Source organism: Schistocerca cancellata, chromosome 5 (assembly GCF_023864275.1).
Source record: "Schistocerca cancellata isolate TAMUIC-IGC-003103 chromosome 5, iqSchCanc2.1, whole genome shotgun sequence".
Classification (NCBI taxonomy): Eukaryota; Metazoa; Arthropoda; class Insecta; order Orthoptera; family Acrididae; genus Schistocerca; species Schistocerca cancellata.
The window spans coordinates 438,556,051-438,583,560 of NC_064630.1; the positions used below are offsets into that span (position 1 = coordinate 438,556,051).

Below are 27,510 nucleotides of genomic sequence, written 5' to 3' on the forward strand. Positions count from 1 at the left end.
ACTCTGCTAACATGATAACATTACAAACAAGACATGAAAAACTAAAATCGTCAGCATTTGCAAATGAAACATCTTCACTGGTTAATTGCAGATGTATTCGAAAACGTTCGCAATGGTATGAATTACCCGCCTGCTCGCAAAAATACGACTAACTTCCTTAAACACAAAAACTACCGTGAGTGCCTGATTCAGGTTCTTTCTAGTTACATTAAGTCTGTTTCAGAGCCTGCTAGAAATACTCCACGCGTATGGCTATTGCACCGTGCGCTAACGTTGGGGATTTGAACCCACAAATCTACGTAGTTTATCGCGGAGCGCAGACATGACGCATTGTGGGCGACGATTCATCCAGCAAATGGCAAAATTAATTTCCGTGGACACTTTTGGTGCAGCACATGGGAAGTATTGTTTGTGTTGGTACCTTTCTACCGTTCACTTAAACACAAACGCAGCGCTCCACAAGCCATTATTACAGTTGTCCACACGATACAGATAATTAGTTAATATTTTATAACGGGTCGGCGGAATGTAATAGGCTTACCACATCGACATAAAGGAACGAATATCCCCATCGCGAGCATAGGTTTCATTGCCGCGGAATGAGTATCGTTGCAGTCAAAGGCTACTTAAATTTTCATTTTACGTTAAATAACCAACCTAGCGTTCACTTTCAATTAGAACGATCAAACACGGTGATGCATTTGAGAGAACGACGGAACCAATCTCCGTCCTCCGTCCGGCCATTCTTATTTAGGTTTTCCAGGGTTCCTCTAATTCGCGTTAGGAAAATTCCGGTATGGTTCCTTTGAGAAGTACATGGCCGATTTTCTTCAACTAACACAGCTTAAGATCCGTCTCTAATGACCACGTCGTCGACGGGACGTTAAACCCATGTCTTCGTTCTCTCCAACCAAAACCAGTTGCAAATCCATGCAACAAATTGTTATCTTCCGGACAACAATGCAGTAACTATAAAACTTTTTCCTGCTCATTTCATAAATAATCAAGCCCTCTGTGGACAAGTATGAAGCTGCAACAAATGAAACCCATCAAGACCCTAAATAATTAGGACGGTGGTAGTGTTGATAATACCGGGTGGTGAAACTTAGCAGATATGCTACTGCCTTTATGCGGAACCGATTTACGCGTTAAAATATTAGATCCAATTTTGGCCGCCAGTTGCAAATCTGGCGCTGTCCTCCATCTCGTCGCCGTCTCTGATGCTCACATGCAACAAATTATGAAAGCGGTGGTTAGTAAAAAAAAAAACATTATACCTTTTTCACTTGTTTGATGTTTTCTGCTCACTTCCCGTTCCTAGTCCATAACGTATGAAAACATTTCTATACCGTCTTTCTTGCATTCACAGCACCAGATTTCTATCTGGTGGCCCGAATTGAATTTAAATTTTATTTTTTTCCATCGTAAATCGGTTCCGCAATAACCTGTTAGGATATCTACCAAGTTTCGTTTCCATACGATAACTACAGTCCACATTGGACTTCTGTAAGAAGCTGCACTTTAATTATAACCACACGGTACTAGCTTCCCTGGTTGAGGTACAAAGTTAACTTCACCGACTGTGGATGGGACTGCTTCCGCAATAGGGCATTTCGAACTGACCAGTATAGAGGGACACAACAGTCGCAAATCGGACTGGAGATTTTCTTGCGTTAGCGTCTACCGTAAAATGAATCGAGTCTATATCTCTGAAAAACAGCGGTTTAATTTATTCGCCCAAGAAGACGTTAGTTACAAATAATGCGGAATTGATAAAAACAGATTTTAACTAGTAGGAAACAACAAATGCAGCGCTCCACATGCCATAACCAAAAGAAAATCCGATCCGAGAACAAGTGTGACAAACTGACAATTACTACGAGCAGAAGACTTAATGCTAAGAAAAACACAAGCAGGTTTCCTCCCGGTATGATCGATTCGCTTATAATCGAATACTTATTCCTCTCTCGTTCACGCAATCGCGACTTCACATATCACAGACATTAGCGAACTAACAACGCACGGTAACTTCCATTTTCCGCTACCGGCCCCATCAAACGAGTCGCGGTCCGAGAATTTATCGCGCCCGCTTTACTCCATATAAAGGCGCACTCTGCAATTCAAATTTAAGGGTCTAGGGAAACATCTCTTTCGACCGCCGAAATTAGCGGTTTGTGGTAACGACGATGGCGCTGGAGGCTGGCGTAAAATGTGTGGCAGAGCGGAGAAAGATCAGACGGAATAACACCGAGTTAAAAGACTTATACACCGCAGACCTCTCAAAAGCAAAGAACAGAGGGTCCGTCTTAAGCTTTTTTCTGCTCTGCCTGTGGCAACGCTGTGCATTTTCAATTTAAAAAAATGAGACGCGCATGTTTGTACCTCTGTTCGTGTTCTGTTACACACACACACACACACACACACACACACACACACAAAGCGCGCGCACACACACACACACATAACCCCACAGATACGCACGCGGAAAGACACATGCGAAGATGTACTGATATTCACATAAGAAAATGCAAGAACTCGAGCAGACATACGCATACAAAGACTCCAAAAACCAGGTTTCCTTAAACATACCTCTCTATACAGCTTCTGGTTGGCCATTCTGGTAAAGAGGGCTTGGCTACCCAATCTGAGCTCCAAGAATTCATTTTCGCTCCACAGACGCTCTGTAGCTTCAGATGGTTCAAATGGTTCTGAGCACTATGGGACTTAAAAGCTGAGGTCAACAGTTCGCTAGAACTTAAAACTACTTAAAGCTAACTAACCTAAGGACATCACACACATCCATGCCCGAGGCAGGATTCGAACCTGCGACCGTAGCGGTCACGCGGTTCCAGACTGAGGCGTCTAGAACCGCTCGGTCACACAGGCCGGCCGCTCTGTAGCGTTTGTGTCTGGGGTTTAGGCTTACTGCTTCCTCTTCAGTATGTTGCCTAATATGAATGCCATGATTTTCTACAGAGTGATTATTGGTTTCATCAGGTAATTGTTTGACTGAAAAGAAAGTCATATTTTCCTTATGAGACGGAGATATATTCACATTAGTGCTGATATACAGGGTGATTCAGATGTCCCTGCTGCTGTCGTTTTATGCAACCCGCAATGTTACTGCTGGCCTTCATAAATCAAGCGCGATATTTCCATATTTTCTTGCTCGTTAGACGCAAACTGTTAGTCCACAGAAGAAATGAGAAGGAAATTTTTATAGGAAACTTAATGTAATTAAATTTTGTACTGCGGTAGGTTTTCACTGGGTGCCAAGGTTTTCGAGTTACTCAAGAAAAAAGTACAAACTGACTTTTAAACGCAACTCCACCCCCACACTCATCCCTCACAAATCAGGATTTCTAATATGTTGGCCATGGCACTCCCTCCGACCAGTGTACAAATATTTACGACTGCACGAACTATTACCGATATTCGACGTTTTTTTGTCTCAATTGACTGGGCTGTTAAGCCACCAGCATAATCGGCTATTACGTTGACATTAATTTTTAAGTGCTCAACCTAGCAGGTGGCGTATTATGGCCAGTAATTGTGCTGAAACTGAAAAACTATGGCCAGTCGCTAAACCTTTTACAGTACAAAAATCGACTACATTTTTTTTTATAAATTTCCTTCAAAAGGTTTTTTTTCTAATACTTTCGCTCGTAACGAGCGAGCGAGAGAATTTGAAAATCGCGCACGTAGTTGATGAAGGCTAGTTGTGATATAGCGGGTTGAAGTGGTTGCGGGTTGCATAAAACGATCGCGGTAGGGGCAGCTGAATCACTTTGTATTTCCTGGATTCGCAAAATCATAGTGCTTGGCAACAACCCTAAACCCTCCGTAGCTGGATACATTTTAAACTACTACACCCTAGTGTCTCTGTTAGTGCCAAAGGCTTTCGCGCGCTGTCAGTGACTGGTGACGAAACACTCGCTAAAGCTATATATGGGTATAGGAACGTGTTATCACTCAGTCGGGAACTTTCTTGCCACGTCTACTTTCCAAAGTGTTGGGTGTACAATAAATAATGCCCCACCAGTGTTTTCTAAAACGCTCGTGATCTATGTAGGGGTGTTTCAGCGTCGCACACATCTCGTGGCGTGGATCTCTTCGTGAATATGATGTTGCAGTGCCTGTGTTGTTAAGAAGAACACAGGCACTACAATGCCACATTTACACTCCGATACCAGTTAGCGACTTCCAATTAAAATGTCGCCTCTGTACGGGAATTACGCAATGTGTGTTCGAGTACAGGTAGTCACGCCAGAACGACGATATATAGAAGTTTGGATCTGGCAGTGAGTTGCGCACGGATAGCCAGAGCGGTTGAGCGTAAAGAGGGGAATCCTGGTTCGAGTCCCGGTACAGGTTTTCAAAAAATGGTTCAAATGGCTCTGAGCACTATGGGACTCAACTGCTGTGGTCATCAGTCCCCTAGAACTTAGAACTAATTAAACCTAACTAACCTAAGGACATCACACACATCCATGCCCGAGGCAGGATACGAACCTGCGACAGTAGCAGCAGCGCGGCTCCGGACTGGAGCGCCTAGAACCGCACGACCACCGCGGCCGGCGCAGGTTTTCATTGTCGTCATTCCATTATAAGGTTTAGGGTTGTTTGTACTCTCGGCTGACAGTGTATTTCATGTATCTTCGTGAATGAGTTCCTCCTGCTTGAGAGTTCAGAGGTCTATACGATGCGAGGAATTTGGAAATATAGTACAAAAACGCAAAATGAGCTGCAACGGTCATAGTTCAAGTTAACGTAATTTTATGATATGTTTTTCTAGCGTGCAAATAGTTTATTAATTTCCTGACGTGTTTCTACTGCTGGCTACCTTCAAAAAGATGAAACATCGATACGAAATACAGTATCTTGTCAATGTTGTCGGTAAAAAACACATGCATAAAAGTTTTGCGTTTGTTACTTGTACCGACAACATCGACGAGAGAGCTCGCAACAGTCTGATTCGCGTCCTTTTGAAGATGGCCCGTGGGTGAAACGCGTAAGGAAATAAGTAAACCTCTTGTGGTCAAGACAAGAATACAATTATATAAACGGATCGTTCTCTGTGCAACTGATAGTGCTTGTGCTCTCTCGTTTGTTACTCTGCGAGGCGACTCACTTCTCAGCTGCCGCGTGAAAGAATGGATCAATTCCTCCTTACATTACAGGAGGCACGAAAGTTTTAACGGAGATACACTATTTAACGAGTGTACAGCGACTGGGTGCCCCAACAGCTGAACAAAGCTTCGACGCCTGCAGATGCTCGCGTGTTCGAAGCGGCCGGAGCGCAGAGAGAAAGAGAGAGAGAGAGAGAGAGAGAGAGAGAGAGAGAGAGAGAGAAAGCGATGGCATGATGCGTGGGTGGAAAATGGAAATAAGAAGAGAGAAAACGAGGTAAGGTAGGAGAGAGGGTAAAAAATCAGGTGTATGTGTGTGTGTGTGTGTGTGTGTGTGTGTGTGTGTGGGAGAGAGAGAGAGAGAGAGAGAGAGAGAGAGAGAGCAGGGAGTAGTGGGCGGCGGCGGTGGCGGGGGCAGCGGTAGCGGCAGGTGCCTCGCCGCCCGCGGCGACTGGCCGCTGGAAACCTGTTGCCTCGGCGGCCGCCGCACCTGCTACTGGATACGTGCACCTGCTGGAGTCGCCGCCGCAGACGCCGCCGCCTCGCTGTGACCCCGGGTCACGACGGCGACACACCCCGCAACCTGTTGCTTCTTCCGCCTGCCCTGCTCGCCTGCTCGCCCCACTTCGGCGACGCGACGCGACACTGCCTCGGCGGCCAGTGTTCTCCGTGCCCGTTAAGTATGCGGCTCCCACAACGGGAAGCCGATCCCAAACCTGTTGGGACCTCTCCGCTTGTCTGGCGCATCGAGCCGCCGGCCTGCCTGTGTTTTTTAGACACTTTTCTCACGGGATTTAAGGTGCCTACACACGTATTTGCAGCATCGACAACCGTACTCGATCGAGTATTTTGCTCGAGCATGCGCAAATTCATTAGTGCTCTACGCATCGGAACTCCGTGACTGCTACGGTCGCAGGTTCAAATCCTGCCTCTGGCATGGATGTGTGTGATGTCCTTAGGTTAGTTAGGTTTAAGTAGTTCTAAGTTCTAGGGGAATGATGACCTCAGATGTTGAGTCCCACAGTGCTCAGAGCCACTTGAACCACCCGACGCATCAGTTCCTGTTTACAATCTACGTTGGACTATAACGATGCGCTCTTTCTGTAGCCATTGCACGTGCAAGAAAAAGTATTAAAATACGTAAACAAATAAGTAAGAGGCAAGAGGAAAATCTGAGGGAATCAATAAATTCGTGCATCTAGGAGACGTTATCGAACGAGACAACTGAGAGAGAGAAGCCATTAAAGCAAGAGACTGTAAGACGAAGCCAGTGCACTACTTTACTGAGGAAGTATATAGGGTGTAATGGGCACAGGTGTAGATTTTTGTATTGGTGACTGAGCACAGTGTACTGAACAACATTTCATCAGTATTTACGTCATTCACGGACTAATAATTATAGCTATTACAAATCGTATATTTTTAGGTTGAGTAGTACCTCCAGGTACATGTGGCAAGAGCATGTCAATGCTTATTTTCCCCTGGGTGGCAGGTCAGGTGCTGCAGTGAGGATGTGTGTGGACGCTAAACGGCTAGTCTACACTTACAGGCGTAGTCAATGGTGCAGTCACGGCCGTGCAGAAAACACCAAATCGTAAAATTTGTGACTTGTTTGTGGGAAGACTCTTCGATGCAGAGAAGAAAAAATCAGCACAATTATGTGTGTACATATTAAGGCACCATATATAACAGTATCTGGACTTACGTAACTGTTACAATCTGTATAGCAAGAAATCAGTATCCCCAACGCAAGGCATCACTGTACATTAATTCGCCCAGAAGCATTTTATGCAGCACTATGTTTACTCTAAACAAAATGGCGATGATGGAAGCACTGGAAATCAGGAAGAAAATTTTGAAAGTAATTAAATAGAAAAAGCTATACATAAGACGTGACAAAAGTGAATTTGTATACACATATTGAGAAAAAAAAATTACAGACGTGATAAAGGAAAGAAGAATAGGTTTCTATGGCTCGTATCATAAGGATGAAACCCGTGAGACTGACAAAGAGTCTTCACCTATTTCAGTAAATTAAAACGTGGTGCAAAGAAGTTGGAAGGGTCACTGAAGAACTCCGAATTACTGCGCAATATATTGAACGATTGCCACACAGAAAGAAACTGCAAGATTCCAAATGTTTCCACCCAAAGACAAAGTGAATACACAAGCAAGAATAAAACTTTTGGGAAAAAAATAATAAAGACGACTGGAGCCAAGTGGACAGAAGTAAATAGAGAGAAATGTCGAAAAATGGTAAGAGATTTGTTGAAAAGAGTAAAATAGAAACAACCGTAGCCCACGAGGCTCTTAAGTAAAAGAAGAAAAAGGAAACGTGATTTCTTGTTTAGAGGCTAGAAAATCGAACGAAATTCTTATTCCTATGCGATTAACTTAATAAAATAAGAACGATGTCACATGGACGAACCTTCTGTCATTGGTAGCTCCTTTGATAAAAAGAATGTCACAGTTGTGACAGAAGTTCGAACATAATTGACGAAGTCGTTACAGTGCGCTAAGGAATGTGGGACCCATACCAAATAAGATTAACTGGAGAAGCTGGGGATCGGACACACAGAGGGGCAACACGTATGGTCACAGGTTTTTTTGATTTAGGGGAGAGCGTCACGCAAATGCTGAAAAATCTCAACTCGCAGGTGCTTGAATAAACAAGGCAAGTGGACCATGAAATCCTATTCACAGAGTACCAAGGACCAGTGTTAAGTGGGGGATTTAGATATACACTACAGCTTGCTACATATCGGTTGGTTGGATTGTCGGCTAATTTGGGGGAGGGGTCGAAACAGCAAGATCATCGGTTTCATCGGATTGGGGAAGGATGGGGAAGAAGTCGGCCGTGCCCCTTCAAAGGTACCATCCAGACATTTAGCTGAAGCGATTTAGGGAAATCGCAGTAAAGCTAAATCAGGATGGGCGGACGTTCGCTACACATCGCTCCCACATGGACTGCGGAAACAGGATTAGAGCCGAAGAGAACTGGGCGCCCCCTAAACGAATGGAACCGGCGTAAACCCTAATAGAAGAAATTCCCGATTACCCTGGTTAATGCAGAACCGACGTGGTGCAACACTTGTACAGAGAGACATTTCTGCGGAGGCTGGAGATCTTGCTGTGATGATCGGCTTTTCACACAGGCAGTCTGTTTGTGAGTTGACGAAGCCAACCAATGTGAAAGGAAAAATCCTGGTTGTCGTGACAGGTTGATCTGTAGCTTTGTTTATGCTAAGATGGAAGGGGATAGTCTGGTTGTGCGAATATGAAAGTAAAAAGTCACCTCAAGTGTCTCGAGCTCTGCAGAAATGTGAGGTACTACAGCTCTACCCAAGTGTAACTACGCATGACTGTCCCAGACTCTCCAAGACTGCACGGATAAACCTCAAATACACACGTTTTACCGGAAACTGTTATCTAGTTTATTTAAAAAAAGTAGCTACATGTTACATACCCAGCCCACTGCATTACGTACACGATTTCCTTCTACTTGCGCCGCGTGATCTAGGACGCCTTGCCACGGTTCGCGCGGCTCCCTCCGTCGGAGGTTCGAGTCCTCAATCGGGCGTGTGTGTGTGTGTGTGTGTGTGTGTGTGTGTGTGTGTGTGTTGTCTTTAGCGTAAGTTAGATTAAGTAGTGTGTAAGCCTAGGGACTGATAACCTCAGCAGTTTGGTCCCATAGGAACTTACCACCACCACCACCACCACCACCACCACCACCACCACCACCACCTATTACTTGCTTTCAGCCCACTTTCGTGTAGTAACTGTCCATTTTTTCTGTTTCTGTTTCTCATTCACTTTTTCAGACTACGATTCTCATTTTTCGGCGAGCCAAAACATCGGTATATCCAAAAGAATTTTATCCTGCATACTCTCAGTAAGTAACACATCAATGCAATCCAGTGCCTCTTCAAAATACACTTTGCTCACCATGTTTGCGTCAGTAAGCTGCTTAAATTCCGATTCGTAAGCATCATTGTCTAACTATTTGCAAATGTTTTCGTCATCTACGTAATCACAACAAGAAATTAGCTTCAGAAGAAGAGAAGATTAACAGTTTCACGTTCCTCACTACCATAACCTTTTAGTGGAGAATGTTGCAATTTTCTTGCACGAGCGAGCTATTACCATCTTCACGTTTCCCAAGACTTACAAATATTAGTTCAAACTATAACAGAACACATCAGGGCGCAGGATTAGCCGAGCGTCCTAAGGCGCTGCAGTCATGGACTGTGCGGCTGGTCCCGGCGGAGGTTCGAGTTCTCCCTCGGGCATGGGTGTGTGTTTGTCCGTAGGATAGTTTCGGTTAAGTAGTGTGTAAGCTTGGGGACTGATGACCTTACCAGTTAAATCCCATTAGATTTCACATACATTTGAACATTTGTTCACGGATAAACTGCATCCTAATATCACACACTTTCAGTGAATAAAATATGTAAACAAATAAATAATAAGAAAGGGGAAATGTGGTTCTGAAGTAAAAATTGGTTAACTGAACGAAAATCTTTCCCCCACTAGAAGACCTATGAATGGTTTAATTTTATTACGAACAACGAAAGAAAGCATCATTCCTACTAACTCTGATCAAAAGCACGATACTATCGTGAGATAAGTTGTAACACAACTGACGAGAACGTTACATGTGCTCGGGCATGTATGACACACGCCTTGTACGACTAATAAGAGAGACAAAGTAATCAGAGACGTTCGGCACGACTGGTCATAAGTTGGACTGAAAGAAAAGCGTCACACAGGTCAAGAAACCAGATCTGGCAGAAGCTTGAAAAAAGGAGCCATATACCTCGCGAAAGCCTACTCAAAAAGTTTCAAGACCAAGTATTAACTGGAGAATCTAGGAATATTCTACAGCTCTCTACTTGCCACTTTTCAGGGAACTGATTAGCCAAGATATATTTGAACAGCCATTCCTCCCGTAATTCGTAACTGAATTTAATGGGTAAAAACCCTAAAACGTGATACAGTTTTTTCTTTTTTTTTTTTGGGGGGGGGGAGGAGTGAAGTGTTCCCTGTGTTCATGTCCTTCACACTGATTTACAGAGTGTTGATGTAGATGTAGGATAATAGCGAACCATTTCATTTCATACCTGAAGCCTGTTATTCTATCTACGAGAAGCTGAGTAATTATTTACTGCCTAATTAAATGCGTCTTTTTAATATCAGTTACGTAAAAATGCTTCATATTTTACTAAGAGAGATGGAATGCAACACCTCTCTTTGTCTTAAAGTAATAGACTTTCGATTTAAAGATCCTCCCCCCCCCCCAAATACACGAGTCTCAAGCGCTGGAAGAAATTATTCCAGTAATGCACAAAATTGTTTTGTGCACCTTCATGTTTTCGCGGCAGAATGACTGCTCCATTAAATTTCGCCTGTGCGGCTCCACACCCGAAATTTAATGGAGCGTAATTGTTTTGTTTCATATCGCTCGAGATGGAGCAGATAAGTAAACTGCCACCAACTGATATGCTTCTGGAAGCCTTATTGTGTCTAGTATACCTCACCCAGTGGGTGATCGTTGGTAATGTCGCAGTATCGAAAATCAGCGCTTCCTAGAGAAGCTAGTACGATTAAAATGTGCGCACATTTTCCTGGACCCGTTTATCAAAGAAATGAACCCTGGGCCTACCGCATCATTAGCCAACGGTTCACACACAGAAATGGCGTAAGGTAGGTTTCTGCGTTTTTGAAGCTCCCGATAGGTATACGCCTCCTATGTTCGTTCGATGTTTACGTCTTTTCACCGGTATACGTTATTCTTTGCGAAAATATATTCCGTTTAACTAGTATTGTTTCTGGCCTTCACATACATTTGCTTCGGACAAGATTATTCGTCGAACCGACAACTGAACCCCTGTCGCAACTGAACAAGTCAGTTATGCTCACGAAAGGATTTATCTTGTGGCGTTATCTCATATGTAAATAAGTGGCAACGGTAAATAGATGTCTATATTAGCACCAAGTCAAATAAAACATCGTAATGTACATTGATGATGTGTCAGCTCAGTTGGTAGAACAAGTATTCCCTTGTAGCAGAGATTTAAAACCAGTACTCCGTTTCAAAAACAATTAAGGTCAGAAAATTATTTTTTAGGAAAGGTGAAACCTACAAGAGGTACAGATTATCAACGATGGGAGTAAGGGGGAAAAAGAAAGCTCGAGCTGGAAATGACAAACTCAAACTTTGTACGGAAGCATACCAAGTAATTCCAAGAACGAAATACAACTGAAAGGTTTCAAGATAATTACGTTACAAAATAACCACGACATTCCTGGAGTACAGGATATGTGCAAATTGCTGTGCAGGGGTAAAAAGTAAAATAACTAGAAGCGAAATAATCTGCATTTGAATCTTTGATTCGATTTTGTCGTTGTTCGATCGTGATAATGGGTAATTAATCCAGGACATACACAAAGACACGTTTCAAAAATTAAAATACCACAGGATCTGGGCATCATCATCGGATAAGAAGAGAGACTAGAACATATTTCCTCTATTTCGCATCGGTCTTGAAATATATATTTTCAAGAATATTGTTACTTTCGTTGCCGTTGTTGAACACTGACTGGACCTCAAGTTACCAAATTACTTAGCAGTATTTACACTGGGCCCATACAAAAAATATGAGACAATTTTACTCGTCATCACACTTCCCAGTCATTTGACACGTCTGTTCACCATTTCCTGTTCATCCCAGATTAGCACTTGAAACCAACGTCCTCAATTATTTGTTGTGTTTATTACACTCTCTGTCTTCCCTCGTTATTTTTCCCTCTACGGCACTATTTCCAAATCATGAGCGAACCTATGCTCTGCTTGCTCTACGTATTACGCTCTCGATAAACTTTTATACAGACTATAGCACCAGTCCTTTCAAAGTATATTTCTGATTTTGCGGAAAATGAACTAGTTTAGTAGTAAGGCAGGCGTAGTCCTTACATTAAACCATGATACACACCACCTTCTGACACACTACGATCTCTCCCTTTGTGAAAGGAACTGTTGCGTATCTAGCATAGTCCAAAATGCTAAATGGAAAAACCTACATCCAGTGCTCACAGTAGTCATCTTCAGTTCTCCAAAACATAATCACATGTGTCATAGTTTATCATTTAAATAGGTAAAAATCTCATTTTGACCAATAGAAGGAAAAGATGGAAACAAATTTTGGTTGTAACTAGTTCTTCACTGATACCTTCGGTAACGTAGTCGCCAGGAATTGCCGGGCTCCTGGCACGTTCCACTATCTCAATGGGAAAAGATATATACGCTCGCAGCCGATATCTTGGCTTTGTTGAAGTGTTCAACCTTGTATGTTTACAGTCACCGCAAGAACGAAAAACAAAAACAGGCACAAGACATTAAGCGCTGGGTTCATTCATCGCAAAAGAGTTTCTCGAGCACTTTGAGAAAGTTTTCTGCGAACCACTATGCCTTGTCTCGCGAACTGGCACGTCCAGCGAAGTGAAATCTCTCTCTGTCACTCGTAAAACAGTGCAGCTGATCTGACTCACCCTCGTACCATATCTGAGGCAACACACGGTTCCTGCCGTCGTCGCCGTGCGGGTGTTATCAGATGTGAGGAATGAGAAACAACGCTACAGCGTACGTTTTACTCTGCCTAGTAGCGATAAGTCTCCCATACTTTCCTTCATGAAAGAAAATGGGAGATTTTGTAGGAAGCTTCCGCAGGTGTTGGCCCAGAGTCATTCCACGTTTTATCATTTAACGATTTCTGACACAAAAGGAATGATGCCGATGGCATTTTTTAGGAAATATATGTAGGCGGTGTATTATTGGGAGGCTGTTCCTCGATCTTCATCGGTGATTAATTTTCTCAAAACCGACTGACTTGGTGGCACTTGGGCACATAAGTTACCTGGCATTCATAGAAAACAACTTTTAGTAATGTACTGAACCATGGAATCACAGGATGCAGACGTATAAGTGATCAATAGCTCGTATTCCGAAGAGCTCCATCGCTGCCTCAACATATTTTTGATAATTAAAAAAAATCTGTGTCATCAATCTCTTTTCTTTTGAAAAGTAAAGAACCGACTTCCGGAACACGATTTTGTTCAATGACAAGTTATTAAAACTTTTGCTATTTTCTTAGGCCTCTGGAATGGTGGCGGATTCAACATTCATTTTGAGCCACTGTTGTGCAATGTCAAACAGAATATACACTGCATATACAATGCAGCTTACAAATATATTTTTCATGTAGATAAAACGAGTATTACCCATCTTTTGCAACCAATGTCTATTATTGTTTTCAAAGAAATATGTTTCACCAATTGAACTAAGCATTATGAATAGTTTTTGTGTCTTCGGTTCCCGTGTCCATTGGCGCTTGTTTAAGCACTACATGAACACAACCTTCATGTATCACTAAACTAAAGTCTCCCGCTGTGTTTTTCCGTCTGTGTATGACGGATAATCTCAGAAACTAATGTGCGTATTCTCACCAATAGATGACTGATTCCCGAAGAAGGTTTGGGTGTATAATTTATTTCCCGCTACGGCGGGCAAGTCTAACAGCCGTACATTCTTATGTGCTATCCGTGCAAACCCAGGGCAGGTCCTAGTATATACCAGACAATAGCAGAAAGCGTAATTACAAGCCGGTCAGGAGTTTGGGTAACGAGAAAGAGAAAAAAGGATGCGCTGCTAAACTAGGAAATGAGAGAATAAAAAAAAAATAGTAGAAGGGGAGAAAAGAGGTTATCATGATATGGATGATAACAGAAGGCCAAAGAAGATATTGAAGGGATACCAGAGGTGAAAGGAATACGTTCTCGACAACCTTAAGGATGGTTGGCAATGTCAAAGAACCTATGAACTCAAGGAAACTCCAAGAAAACATAACAGTAACGATGACTACTGCTGGTTTTCAGCACCTGTAACCACTTGAAAATGACACAGAATTAAAATTACAGTAGTGGATATTGTAATAAGTGTATATCCAATGGCGAATAGTGCTTACCCAAGAGCCAACAGGCACACAAAACAATACGAAGCGCAAAAACCACTGAAGTTGCCTAATACGGTAACAATAATAAACATTCGGTTGCGAAAGTCGGATAAAATTCATTCTCATCTACTTGCTTAACCTGACTACCGAGGAAGAATGGCTGCAACTATTAACAATACGTACATTTACAAACTCTTAGAATTAGAACGTTTAAAAATTCAGGGCACACGATGACAATGGCTCACCACAGTAGGACAAAATGTCTCTCTTGCGTTCAACTACATGATGGTAATGCTGTCAAACTAGTTGCCGAATAATGTGAAGTCATACTGCAGTTTCCCAGAGGGCATGTATTCCTTTGGTCAATTATTTACAATCCTTGGGGACACCACCTACACTAAAATCTATTTGCTTTTCTTTATCATCAGAAAAGGTACGCTGCTGGCGGATCGCAAGACCACGTCTGAAATAAACCGTACGTCCACTGCCGCTGATTTAACCATTTTGATTAAAATTGTTATTGCACAGGGACACTCCTCGATGTCGAGCAATATCTAGGCATCAATACTCTTGTTCCTTAGCAAAGGGAGCTGTAGGAACGTTTAGAACTTTTCAAAATAATTATAGAAGGATGCTTTCCCAAACGTAAGTTGAATGTTTTCGGTTTAACGCTTACAGATGTAAAACAATCACGGTTGGTCTGAAGAGCACCGTGCGTTACCAGACAACATTTCTTCTGCCAGTGTGAGATGTGAGTCATACAGTCAGTCTACAGATTGCCCATAAAATTAATTTTGAATCTACAGTTTCGTAAGTAGACTCTGCAACACACAGTATAGAGCGAGCAGAAGGTACAGCGTTGAAATATTATCGATTTTCTTTCCTTCTGTATTCGTGCACTGAGCGAGGGAAAAACTGACAGTCTAATGTGGCTTTGCCCGCGCCATAATCTCCCGTATCTTACTGTCGTGATCGCTACGGCGAGATACACAATGGCCGGGGTCGTCTTCTAATACCAAGTTCTCTAAATTTACCCAACAAGGTTTCGGGAGAACTACGTTTAATTTCTTCCAAGGATTCCAATTTTAGGTCGACGCATTTCTGTCACATGACTGTGTAGGCCAGTGGTGGGCAATTATTTTGGCTCGGGGGCTACTTCGTGGAACCGAAGATTAGCGAAGAGCCGCATCTTTTACAGTGATTGCATTCGCTAGTTAACTTTGCATTTAAGAAACGGTATAAATTGTACCATACAAATCAATAAATGTAAATAGATTTATTTATTTTGCTAATTTCATATCCTCTACATCTGCAAGCACATTTAGAACCAGTTTAATAAGCCAAGTGTACCCTTTCACATGTCTGTACAATTTTTTTGAAATCAGGAGTAAGATTGCTTGTTGAGATCGACATCATAGCGTGCAGTTAATATCTGTCAAAGAGCATCGATACTTACTCTTGTTGATCTCCAAGCAAGAAAAACTTTGCTCACAAATATATGCACACCCGAATATGGACAATGTTTTTTCCAGCAAATTTCTTCGTACATGGAAATTTTTCAGCTGATACAGGTTTATGAAAGTCAACTAGTGTCTCAGCATTAAACATTTCTTTCACAGTGTGATCCTACTGCTTGTCAGTAAGTTCAAGCTACAGCTCCTCAGTGTCAGTATCAGCAGTGATGGCACATAGCAAATTGAATTAAAACTCAAATTTCTTAACGCCTCGAAGTCATCTTGTGAGCTAGTCCTCCAAACAGTGCAAATGATCCCTAATCTTAGCAGAAACATTTCCAGGCACTTCCTTGTTTTCCTGATAAAGGGAAATGACAAAAATTGCTTTCACCTGCTTGCTTTGCAAATATACCTAGATTTGATTTTAATGATTTTACATGCGTCCACATTCCACGCGCAAACAAGCGCCTTTCCTCAGTGTAACACTCATTTCATTCAATTTTTTTTAAATATACCAGCTGCAAACGTCATCTCATATCTCCACTCCTCACATCCTATTGTAACAAAATCATTAGCTATTTCCTTCGTGTCCAGAAACAGGAGGATTTCATTCTGCAATGCCCAGACTCTGTTTTAATACTTTGCCCCGACTCAGCCATCTTACACTGTTGTGGTCAACTGCGTCGTCATACTCTGCTCCTACATGCCATTTTGTTGCAGGACAAGCCACTTTTCTCCACACAATTCACAGCACACTGAATCAGCGATTATATCTTTACTGATTCTAGGTCAAGCAGTTCCTCTGAAGACACAATGGGCAAATATGAGTAATTCTGCAGTGTCTTCGTTGTCTGTGCTCTCATCCACTGCCAAACAAAATCTTTGCTCGCAGTCCTCAGCTGTTCTGCGAGTTCGTCACTAAGCAAACCAGTGCGCCGTACTGTAGTCCTACTTGACAATGGAATGTTTTCAAATTTGCTAGTAACCTCAAGAGACAATATGGTTGCACACTGTACCATATATTGCTTCATAAACTAGCCATTCGAAAAAGGATTGTTGCGTTCAGAAGTTATAGGCTACCTTTAAATTTGCTTCTGTAGCTCAACTTTGAAGTGTCGATGCGCTGTAAATAACATCGCTTCAGATTGTACTCGTTAAACGCAGCTATGGTTTCATGAAACTATAAATACACACAACATTCATCACTGATTTTACTTTTTTTTAAGGGTTTATGGTTCCAATGAACTTGGAAATTTATACATTTACTGTTGCACAGATAAAATGTAAATAAATCAGATCAACCGAAAGAGCATTGCCCGTCGTACAATTCGCGCAAATGAAGTTGACACTCGGCGCGATGGCTGATTGGAGCGACTATAAATGGGATATGACTTTACGGTAGTTCCCGTCAGTCGCCGCGCCGAGTGTCAACTTAGTTTGCGCGTATAGTACCTAGACTGCGCATACGTACTAACATGGCCGTCGTAGGGGTAATCTTCCAGTACAGACTACACTGAAATAGTAGCAATATTGTGCACCATGACTGCGTGCAATAAAAACAAACATTAAACAGCTATGGTGGGGTTGCAGTGATAGGATAGCCACCAGCTGCAACGGGCCGGTTTTAAAGCGCTCTCCAATTACCTTCAGACGGCACCTGAACTCCCGGTGGTCCACTCTGCAATAGCAACAAGGGAGAACTTGGCGAACTGGTGCCGGTTCCGTAACTCTGACGGACAGATCCTGTTCGAACAATTTCATCTAATTGTAAATTATGCAGAAACCCGTGAGCTTCACGATCGCAGTCCTACACAGGGTTCTGCGCTTCCGTCGTCGGTCCGCTCAACCAACGGGGCATCCCACACGTCTCAGAAATGCCGACAGATACCTGCGTCTCGGTCTACTCAGGCAGAAGCAACAGCTGACATGCTTCGCTCAGAACTAATCTAATCCAATGCAAAGCCACTGCCTTCACTTATCCCTGTGTGTTGCATCCAGTCGCCGACTGAAATCTACTTTCTTCACAGCTTCCACACTATTTCAAGACCAGTAAGTGAGATACACTAGTTCGTTATGCCTTCGCGCCTATCATTATTTATGTTTAGCAGCAGTAAACTATTTCACGTGATATCAAATCTTTTATGTCTAAATGCTCACTTTGCCATTTCTCGTCCACATTTCCTATTTGTGGAGCTCGAGGCTCATCGGAATGTATTCGATATATTTTTCTCCATTTTGTAGACATTTGACCAACGTTTTATGCTGGTAATATCAACCATCTTTCTCCGTCCTACTTCTTTCAAAACGAGAAGTCGCCCATTTGTGCACAACTTTTAGGATTAGCGCTCATTTTTCCCTCTTCTCCTCAGTAACTGAATAGTCTTACGAACGTCAAATTAGAATAATAGCAGTGTACAGTTTACATTAAAACTGGAACACGACTGCAGTTTAAACTGATTCCTGGAGAAATTTTGAAAGGACAGAAGAGAAATTTCTGAAATGAATAAAAGTCTGCCGGCCGAAGTGGCCGCGCGGTTCTGACGCTGCAGTCTGGAACCGCGAGACCGCTACGGTCGCAGGTTCGAATCCTACCTCGGGCATGGATCTGTGTGATGTCCTTAGGTTAGTTAGGTTTACCTAGTTCTAAGTTCTAGGGGACTAATGACCTCAGCAGTTGAGTCCCATAGTGCTCAGAGCCATTTGAACCATTTTTGAATAAAAGTCTAAGAGAACGCCTACGGATAGACTGCTTGTCGGATGCAACTCGGGGAAGATTTAAGACTCTGTTAAATGTAACTGAGTACCTAACTAGTTCAACTTTCACGCTAAGGTATCAGCAATGACAAAAGTCGAGAGTAACAACACGCATCACACTAGCACAGGACACTAAGAAAATACGATGCAGCAATACTGAAATAGCTACACATCTCGAGAATAAAGCTAATACAACACAGCCGGAGACAGAGCACTTGAGCAGCAGATTTTCACAGGCAAGGGAGCATAGTTGTAGAAAACGAAAATAAATGTGACATGAGATATTATCTCAGCCTAATGAAGTCGTTCAACAGAAGGGGGATTTAAATATAGAAAGTAACTACATACTGATGATCTATTAAAACAGAATAAACTGGGACGGAAGAAAGGACAACACGGGACACGAACTACCCCATACTGCTCTTGTTAATCTGGCAATGGAATTAACTGTATAGGAGACAAAAGATGTACTGAAACGTCCCCTTAGAACAATTATACAAGACTGTGCTTAAACTGACACACAATATTTTTAGCGCAACGCAATCTGACTTTCAGAAATCCCTACAAAGGAATGGCCCTGACTAACATTAACCTGTACCTTTCACAAATCACTTACCTCACAAAAATCTTCATTACTCGAACTACTGCAATACAGCGAGCGCCACTACTGCCAGCTAAATAAAAGATTCAAACTACGGAAGGCACTAACTACTAGTAGGCATAGTTAGCAAATGAAAGATTTTAATAGAGAACAAACAATGTATTTACCTTAATATTCATCAAAAGTCATAATATATACAGCAGTTCATGATAAACAGCCTACTTACAGTACGGTGTCGATAAAAGCCGTTATTAGTACACTGCACCTTACTGAAATGACGGAAATTGATATGTACGGAGATCTGAAAACATGTTAACGGGAAAGAAATGTAGAAACGTGTAATGCCAAACAATAAATCCATACATATCATAAACTGAAGTCCCCCTCCGTGTCTTTCTGTCTGTACGTGAAGGTCAACCCGAAGAACTGCAGGAGGAGTTTTGACATGGTTTTCATTAATACTGACTGATTCACGAGAAAGGTATGGGCGAATAATTCGTAACAGCTACGCCAGACAAATCGTCCGGCCGTAAGTACTTGGTGTGATCCGTGTGGAGCCGGTGCGTGGCGGTACGGAAAATCGAGTAAAGCAACTGATACTCGGCCTTCCCTAAAGAAGCGTTTTATGCCCTCTGCCGTTCCTGATCTGCATAAACGATTTAGGAGAAATCTGGGCAGTCGTCTTAGACTGTTTGCTGGTGATGCTGTCATTTACCGGCTAGTAAAATTGTCAGAAGATTAAAACCAACTGCAAAATTACACGACATCTGAACTGAGCGAAAAGTGTCCCAAAAATGGTTCAAATGGCTCTGAGCACTATGGGACTTAACATCTGAGGTCAGCAGTCCCCTAGAACTTAGAACTACTTAAACCTAGCTAAGCTAAGGACATCACACACATCCATGCCCGAGGCAGGATTCGAACCTGCGACCGTAGCGGTCGCGCGGTTCCAGACTGAAGCGCCTAGCGCCTAGAACCGCTCCCATTAAGGAAGAAAAGTATGGGGTCATCAACCTCCGTACATAAAGAAAGCCCTTATACTTCAATTACACAACAAATCATACAAATTTAAAGGTTGTTATATCGATTAAATAACTAGAAATTGTAATAACGAGCGTAAGTTGAAACGATCACATAGCTAATGTTGTGGGTAAGGCAAATCAAAGACTACGTTTTATTGGCTTACACTTAGAAGAGGCAACAGGACTACTAAAGAACAGTCCACACTACGCTAGTTCGGAGTATTGCTGTGATGTATGGGATGCTTACCAGATATGTTTGACGTAGGACAACAAAGAAGTTCAAAGAAGGGCAGCTCGTTTTGTACTATCGCGAATTAGGGGATAGAGTGTCATAGATACTGTAACCGAGTTGGGATGTCAATAATTAATGCAAAGGCGTTTTTCGTTGCGGTGAGATCTTTTCACGAAATTTCGATCACTGACTTCCTTTTCACGAAATTTCAATCACCAACTTTCTCCTCTGAATATGAAAACATTTTTACTGTCACGAACCTATACAGAAAGAAGTGATCATCACAATAAAATGAGAGATGTCAGATCTCGTACAGGAATATTTAAGTGTTCATTTTTCCCACGCGCTGTTAAGAGAGTGAAGCGGTAGAAAAATAGTCTGAAGGTGGTTCGAAGATACTCCTGCCAGGGCTTAAGCGTGAACTACAGTGTAGTCATATAAATAAATAAATACTATAAAATAATAATAATAATAATAATAATAATGGAAAGAAGCGCTTGGTTAATACCAGTTCGAACACTTGTTCGCTTGTAATACTGAAGTATTCCAACGAGGCGAATGCGCCGTTCTCCCAGATACCGCATTATAGCAGAACGATATCAAACTGAATTTCGGCTACTGAAGTTATGTTTGGTACCCAATCAGAAAGTAGAAGGTAGCAACATTATTTTTTTTTCCAGAAACCACCGTCTAACTTACCAGTGCATAGGAACCAGGAGACCACATGTATAAAGAAAGGGCGGACTCTATTCTTTCTGAGTGTAAGACCATCGTATCGTCCATGAATTAGAACGCCGTTTTGGAGAACTACACTTGACGCACTGCATGATATTGTACAAAATATCCTTAAGCAAATGGGAAAATATATTGCAAACAATCACTCGTGACCGTTTGCGTTCAGTAATTTTTTTCAGTATAGCTTAATTCAAAATCACCTTCGCTTTAAAGCGAAGGAAAGTGGGGACACTCCTGTATTTTTCCTTAGGGTACACAGGGTAATTCTTCCTATGCAAATGAACGGGCATCGACACTTACATTTCAACCTAGATAGAGCTGAATAGCAGCTTCCGAGAAGCTACTCTCATAAAACTGCACAAAACTAAATCTGTTAACTGTAAGGAAAAATCTCACCCCTCAACATGGAGCAATTTACTTTCTTCACGTAACTAGCTTAGTTTTCGGCCTTCTGAAGTTACCATCTGATTAGTGGAATCATGGCCATCTGGCAGCATCGTCGAACTCCCCTCAGCTCAGGTAATGTTGACATAAATTATGTATTTAACTTCGTCTTTTGCCAAAACGCAACACGAAATGACTGTATGGTAAGTTATTGTTGAAAACTACCTCCAGTTTTTTATATTTTTTCACCAGGCTACAAGTATTGCCAAAGATACGTAGCTTCTTATGACGTAGAAGTGAACACGAAGAATTACTGGTTCTGGAAACGGACAACTTAGGCCTCAACAGCCCCAACTACAGTCAGTCCGGTACTCCCTGTGATCGGTACAATCGGCTGCAAAACCGAATGACGCACACAGCGCAGTGAAACAGGCAGTCTGCCAATACGAGAAAGTTTTTTTTTTTTATATATATAAAGAATATCAAGCTCTTGAATACAGCTGGAGCGAACGAACTGATAGCCGCTCGAAGCGAACACTCAACAACCTCTTTAGTCCTTTAGTCGCAATTAAAGGCTGCCATATGCGGTCAAAGAATGTCAAACTTTACTACATTTGCCAAACATCTGACCCTGTATTGTGTTGTTTGATGTGGTTGTACAGTATAGATAGTGTCTGAACTGTTTGCGAGAAGTTTTGACTGACGGAAAGTTTGACAAGATGGCGGACTTCGATTATATCGATGCCTCGCCGGATATGTTTAATGAAAAGTAGTTTTATTACAACTTATCTCGCTGTAACGCGAGTTTCCACAACTACGGAAACTACAATCAAGGATAAGAACAAAATAGCACTAGCAATTACCAAAATGGTAGCGATGTTACATCTTTTCCCGTCATAAATTACGAAGGATGAGAATAAGAAGAAAAATCAATCCTCTACGCCTAACAAACAAGTGGGAGTGCAATGAAATTAAAAATACGGAAGTTCTCCGTACTTCCATGGTCGATATGGACTATATGTTTCCATGTCGTCGTATTTCAATGAACTGTCGTTAGAGGACTGAGTAGAAGAGATTTTCTCATTCTTTTCTTCATTTTTGGTGTGAGGGCGAAGTAACTCTAGACAAATCATTAAAAATTTCACTACCCATTTGCAGAAAGTTGATGTTATCATCACGTACTGAGTCAAATACGTTCTTTAATAGTTTATAATGTGTATATTCATATTTCATTTACAATCATTTCCTGGAGCAGCGTTTTGTTAACTACTTATTTAAAAACAGTACCACAGTCAGGGTTAGAAATAGTTTATCAGCACTCGTAGCCGTTTGCACTAGTGTCAAAATACACCATACACAGTAAGCATGTGCTTCAAAAATAAGGTTAAACTGACGAACTTTGTACCTGCACAGGCTTGTTCGAAAAATCCTCGGCTAGACAAGGGTCAAGTTGACAAACAATTTTTATCGTTAACGGGGGCCTTAAGGACGATATACATACACAAGGGTACGAAGAACTACGCGAAACTACCACAATAATCGTGAGTTGTGAAGTACCAGAAAGTAATTTTATCCTGCGTCCGACTACTGCAAAGCGAAATACTTGCCGTTCTTGCCGGGGTATGTGCTGCCAATAAAGCCGATACCGATAGTTGTTATGACGTAGTGACTGTTTTTACTGCCTTTGTTTATACCAAGCTCTTCAGCTGTTAGTAAAAACCAAACAACATTTTTCTCCGTCGTTTCTGCTATAAGAAAGTAAATAAAGCAGTTGTATTAAGCTCAAACGAAATAGTGAAACACTAATGCATTGTTCGAAAAGTGAAGAACAACATACTGCAACCGACAACCAATAGTTAAGCTACATGTAGATGAGAAGATTCCGTATGCTGGGCGTCGGGAGAATGCTTTAAAGGAGTTTCCCATACAGAATGCTGAAATACCGAAGCTACGAATAGTTTATAGAACAGTACATGAAACAAATGGGATGTACAGAAAGGAGGTGAGCACATAACGGAAGGCGGAAGATTTGTGTGCAAAGCAGGAAGTGCTGCCGCTGTTTGGATTGCGCACGATATACCACATCGCCTATTAAATCGCCGTAAGTAACGACATAAATCACACGACCACCCGCTGTGGAGCGATTTCTGTCGAATTTTAACTCAAAACTACGGAGTCTCCCGTCGAATGTCAGCTGCGGTATCCTGACGCACTCATGTTCAATTTTCGCACCGTCGAAATTCATTCTATCGCCATCTTTCGCTATGAAAACATTTCTTATTTATTGGACTGTTAAACATCATGTATTTTACATGAGGTCTGTTCGTTTATGTATGCTATCCTAGGAGCCGTATTATGATTTGTAACAGTCGAAGGAGATAACTTGCGATAAATATCTGTTACCTGTGAGCTTCCGGCTACTGAAGATGTGTCCTAACTCTTTTTTTCGGCGGAAGGAGCTGCTTTATCAAACATCGACAAGCGACAGACTTTTTCTTTTGGGGAAAAAAACTCATTTCAAAATAGCCAAGAGCTTCTCAGAATACGTGGAGAACACTCCGTGCACAAACTTGATTACGGTAGGAAAACGAAGATCGATTCCGTGCACTTTCGTATTACTGCCTGTAAATGTATTTCAGTACTTAGCAGTGGTGCAGGATGGCTTTTATTTTATTTTATTTGAAGTCACGGTGAGAACGTTGCCTTATAGTCTGTTGTAAACAATTTTATGATTCCTGACAACGATCACGTGATCGAAACCAATAGTGAACATTAAAAATTACCTCATTTGCTACTCTTGGCGGGTTTGAAATATGACTTCTTTTCTTCAAATACTTAAACTGTGGGACACAACTTGCAGAAAATATTTTCTCATTGGTTATTGACACTGAACCTCTCTTACTCTTAGTTATGCAAGTGATTTTGGTTAATAATATCAATCCTAACTGTAAAATACAATGGATTCTATATCTGAGGCCAATTTTTCTACCCGACTCAATTTTAAAAGGCTCTGCCTCTTTTCTTTTTTACCATGGAACGCTTAAGTCGGCTAAAGCAGCAAGACGAAAGGAAATCGTCCGTCACCCACGAAATATTATTAGTTAACTGCACTGTAAGCAATCATGTTTTTGGCAAGGCAGCATATTGTTTATAACAATCAACATTAAGAATGACTGATAGTTTTGATGTAGTACGGGGAAGTGAGTGAAGGAGAGCGTTCAGTAATAACTATTCCAGGCCTCTAGAAGCGATTTTGAAAATGAATAAACACTTATCTGCGATCAAGCCAGGCGTTCCTGGGCTCTTCATTAATTGGCTGTGCGCCACCTTTGTCTGTGCACGAGGGACCTCGTGTCATCCACGGCTCGGCGAAGCAGCCCACTAATTCCAACTGACGTGGTATTTCAGCCGAAAAGACTTCCTTGGGCCGAATCCGAACTAGAGGCGGTTTACACGTACTGGGAAGATCCTGATCGTGCAAACACGAAGCCACGGCTGTTGCCGAAGTATGCCTGCCTAAAGACTGCTGCTCTTTGAAATGACGGGTGAATTGCCAAAGGAATGTTTTATTTCTGGTGACGAACATCAACGATTTAGTCGTCGTATTTGTAAGCGGGGTGAAACTTAACGGTGCTGCCTGCGACGCACAGCTAGTGTCATTAGGACTCCCGTCTGTGCACACATTTCTGTCCCTAATTCACTAGCACTGCATACAGGAGTTATTCAGTCCCCTCACGTCTTGTCTCCCACGCCGCTCCTTCGACAAAACAATGCTAGCCCACACACAGCTAATTTCTTCGAGGAACGCCTCCACAAGTGAGCTCTTTCCCAACCCCCACCTCCCCCCCACCGTCCGTCACATACTTGGAACTAAGTCTTATGCTACGGCACTACAGCTGCCAAATTATACTACGTCTATCGAAACGCACACATTTGCCAAGGAATACCCAGAAAATATGCGAGGTACATTACTATAGACTGGGTCCGTTGACGATCCACCACTGAACCGCATTTCTCAACAACACTTTTTGATATTTTTAACATATCGTTTTTCAGCCTGATTTAAAGCTATACAAACTCTTTTTCGTCGCAGTATGGTTTTGTGTCCTATTACAGGCACTTAAACAATTCCTAGGTAACTAAGTGATATCACACGGTAGAAACATCTTCCATGACGTTAAAAAAATTATTTTTCATGTTTTGGTATTAAAACAGAGCCTGTCTGCCGCCGACGTTTCGTGTATCTGCTAACAGGTAGCGACAAGTGAGCACCATACTGCATATACATACATTTGCAGTCAAATGATAACAGCAACTATCTTTAAATGATCGGAGAATCAGAAGCGCATCTGTAATAGCTAATTTATTATTGCTTGGAGCAACAAATTTGTGCCGATTTAGTTAAGAAGAACCCTCACGGAAATCTTCGATTATATCATCAAAATTAAATGGATACCAAGTACGAAAAAAAGGCAAATACGCACCGATTTACGCTCACATAACGGATTATCTGAGGCCTCGGTTTCGAAACCGAGGCCTGTGTTGCACTGTCAAATTTCTTTGACCAAATCTGTGACAATGTACTAGGGAAGCTTCTATTTCTTTACTTTGATCAAAGATCTTCGTCCAAAGTTTCAGTATTATTATTATTATTAGCATTTGGCCATCACCATTTGATTCAAAGTTAGAGCTTTCGACTAACTTTTATCAAAGTTCGCCATATTGTGTATTTGTTTAACTTGCTTCTAACCTGTAAAATGACTTCAAAATTTACTTGGTGTGTGGCTACCACCTTATTGATAATTCCCAAGTGCAAAGAATACGACATTCTTCGTAACGTCAAACACACTGATTATAAAGACAACAATACGCGGTTGGACTGACGAAGAAGTAGCTGCAGCCATCTCCTGTATTCAAAGTGGTTGCACTGTGGATGATGTAAGGAAGAAATAAAATGGGCTAAGGTGTCTATGTTGATGTGGGAGTAACATTGTTGTCAATGTCAAAGTGTACACATGTGAAACGTACTTGTTACTCTTTATGATGTAACCTAAAATTCATAAATTCCTCCGTAAGTGGTTCATATACGGGTTCACATCTTTGTGGAACAACACGTGAAATGGTACATAGCGGGAAGCGAGTACGATATTGCAAGTTTGAATTTTTGTTTGCAGAGTGAGGGCTGCTTTCACAATGACAAATTGAAATTTTTGTTCATCCAATCTCACATAATTTTCGTCACTATGTATGTACTCCCACTGTAGTTCACGAAGCAAAGCTGCAGAGATGATTAATTGTTCAGCATCCATTCTCGGACAACTGACGAAAAATTTTACGATCGTGTAGTTCGCCAATTAAATAGTTTGAGCAAAGAAGTTTGAGAAAATCCTTAAAAAGTTCTTTGATCTTAAGAAAGTGTGTAATCGGGCCTAACTGGTTTGGACGTTAAACTGTTTTTAGTATTCCAGACAACTGAACAACATATTATAACATCTGCTTCTGGAATGACGTGCAGTCTTTCTTTCCACCGGAGATGGCGACTAAATGTTGTACCTGAAAATTATCTATTTTAGCGTCAAACAATGTTCATTTTCTTAAACTACAAACCATATTAAATTTTTGAAAATTTGTTGATGAGTTATCAGTTTACAGTTCATAATACATGCTTGCATAACATTTCATACACTTATGATGTATTTTAAAATTTGAGAGAAACGTTGGCGTGTACATCGCAAGTCTTCTGTTAAAAGGAGTTTGTAAGTCGCAGTACGTCGAAAACGCATCTGCTCGCTAGTCCTTGGGGGCAATATGTATTACTTTGATATTTCACGTGTATAAATTTTTTAAGCATTATAAACTAAACTGTCTTGTACAGTTTCGCCTCTGAGGCATCTTGCGCTGATCTCCCCGCAGTCATTTGGAAACATGGTTTACAATCACACTGTCAAAGGCCAGCGAAGGAACAATTATCACCACGCCAGTTGGTAATTATCTAAAAATTAGGATCAGAAATAGTTCACTTATTTCTTCCACATGCATGCATTCTATAATATAGGCCCGGCAAAAATGTAGTGCAAAGTCTCACTTGGAAACTGCCGCGTGCCTCACACAAAATTATTCTGCAACGACAGACGGTCAACACCGCCGATGTACTACTTCTTACTTTCGCGTCAAGTTTTCGATTAACCAGC

The 27,510-nt window shown here is 41.7% G+C and overlaps 1 protein-coding gene across 1 annotated transcript in view; it reads right to left on the minus strand.

Annotated features, from left to right (window-relative positions):
* The window catches only part of LOC126188594 (zinc finger protein 500-like), a 243,104-nt gene that overhangs the window by 214,567 nt on the left and 1,027 nt on the right, over positions 1–27,510 (minus strand). The gene's annotated exons all lie outside the window — the stretch shown is intronic.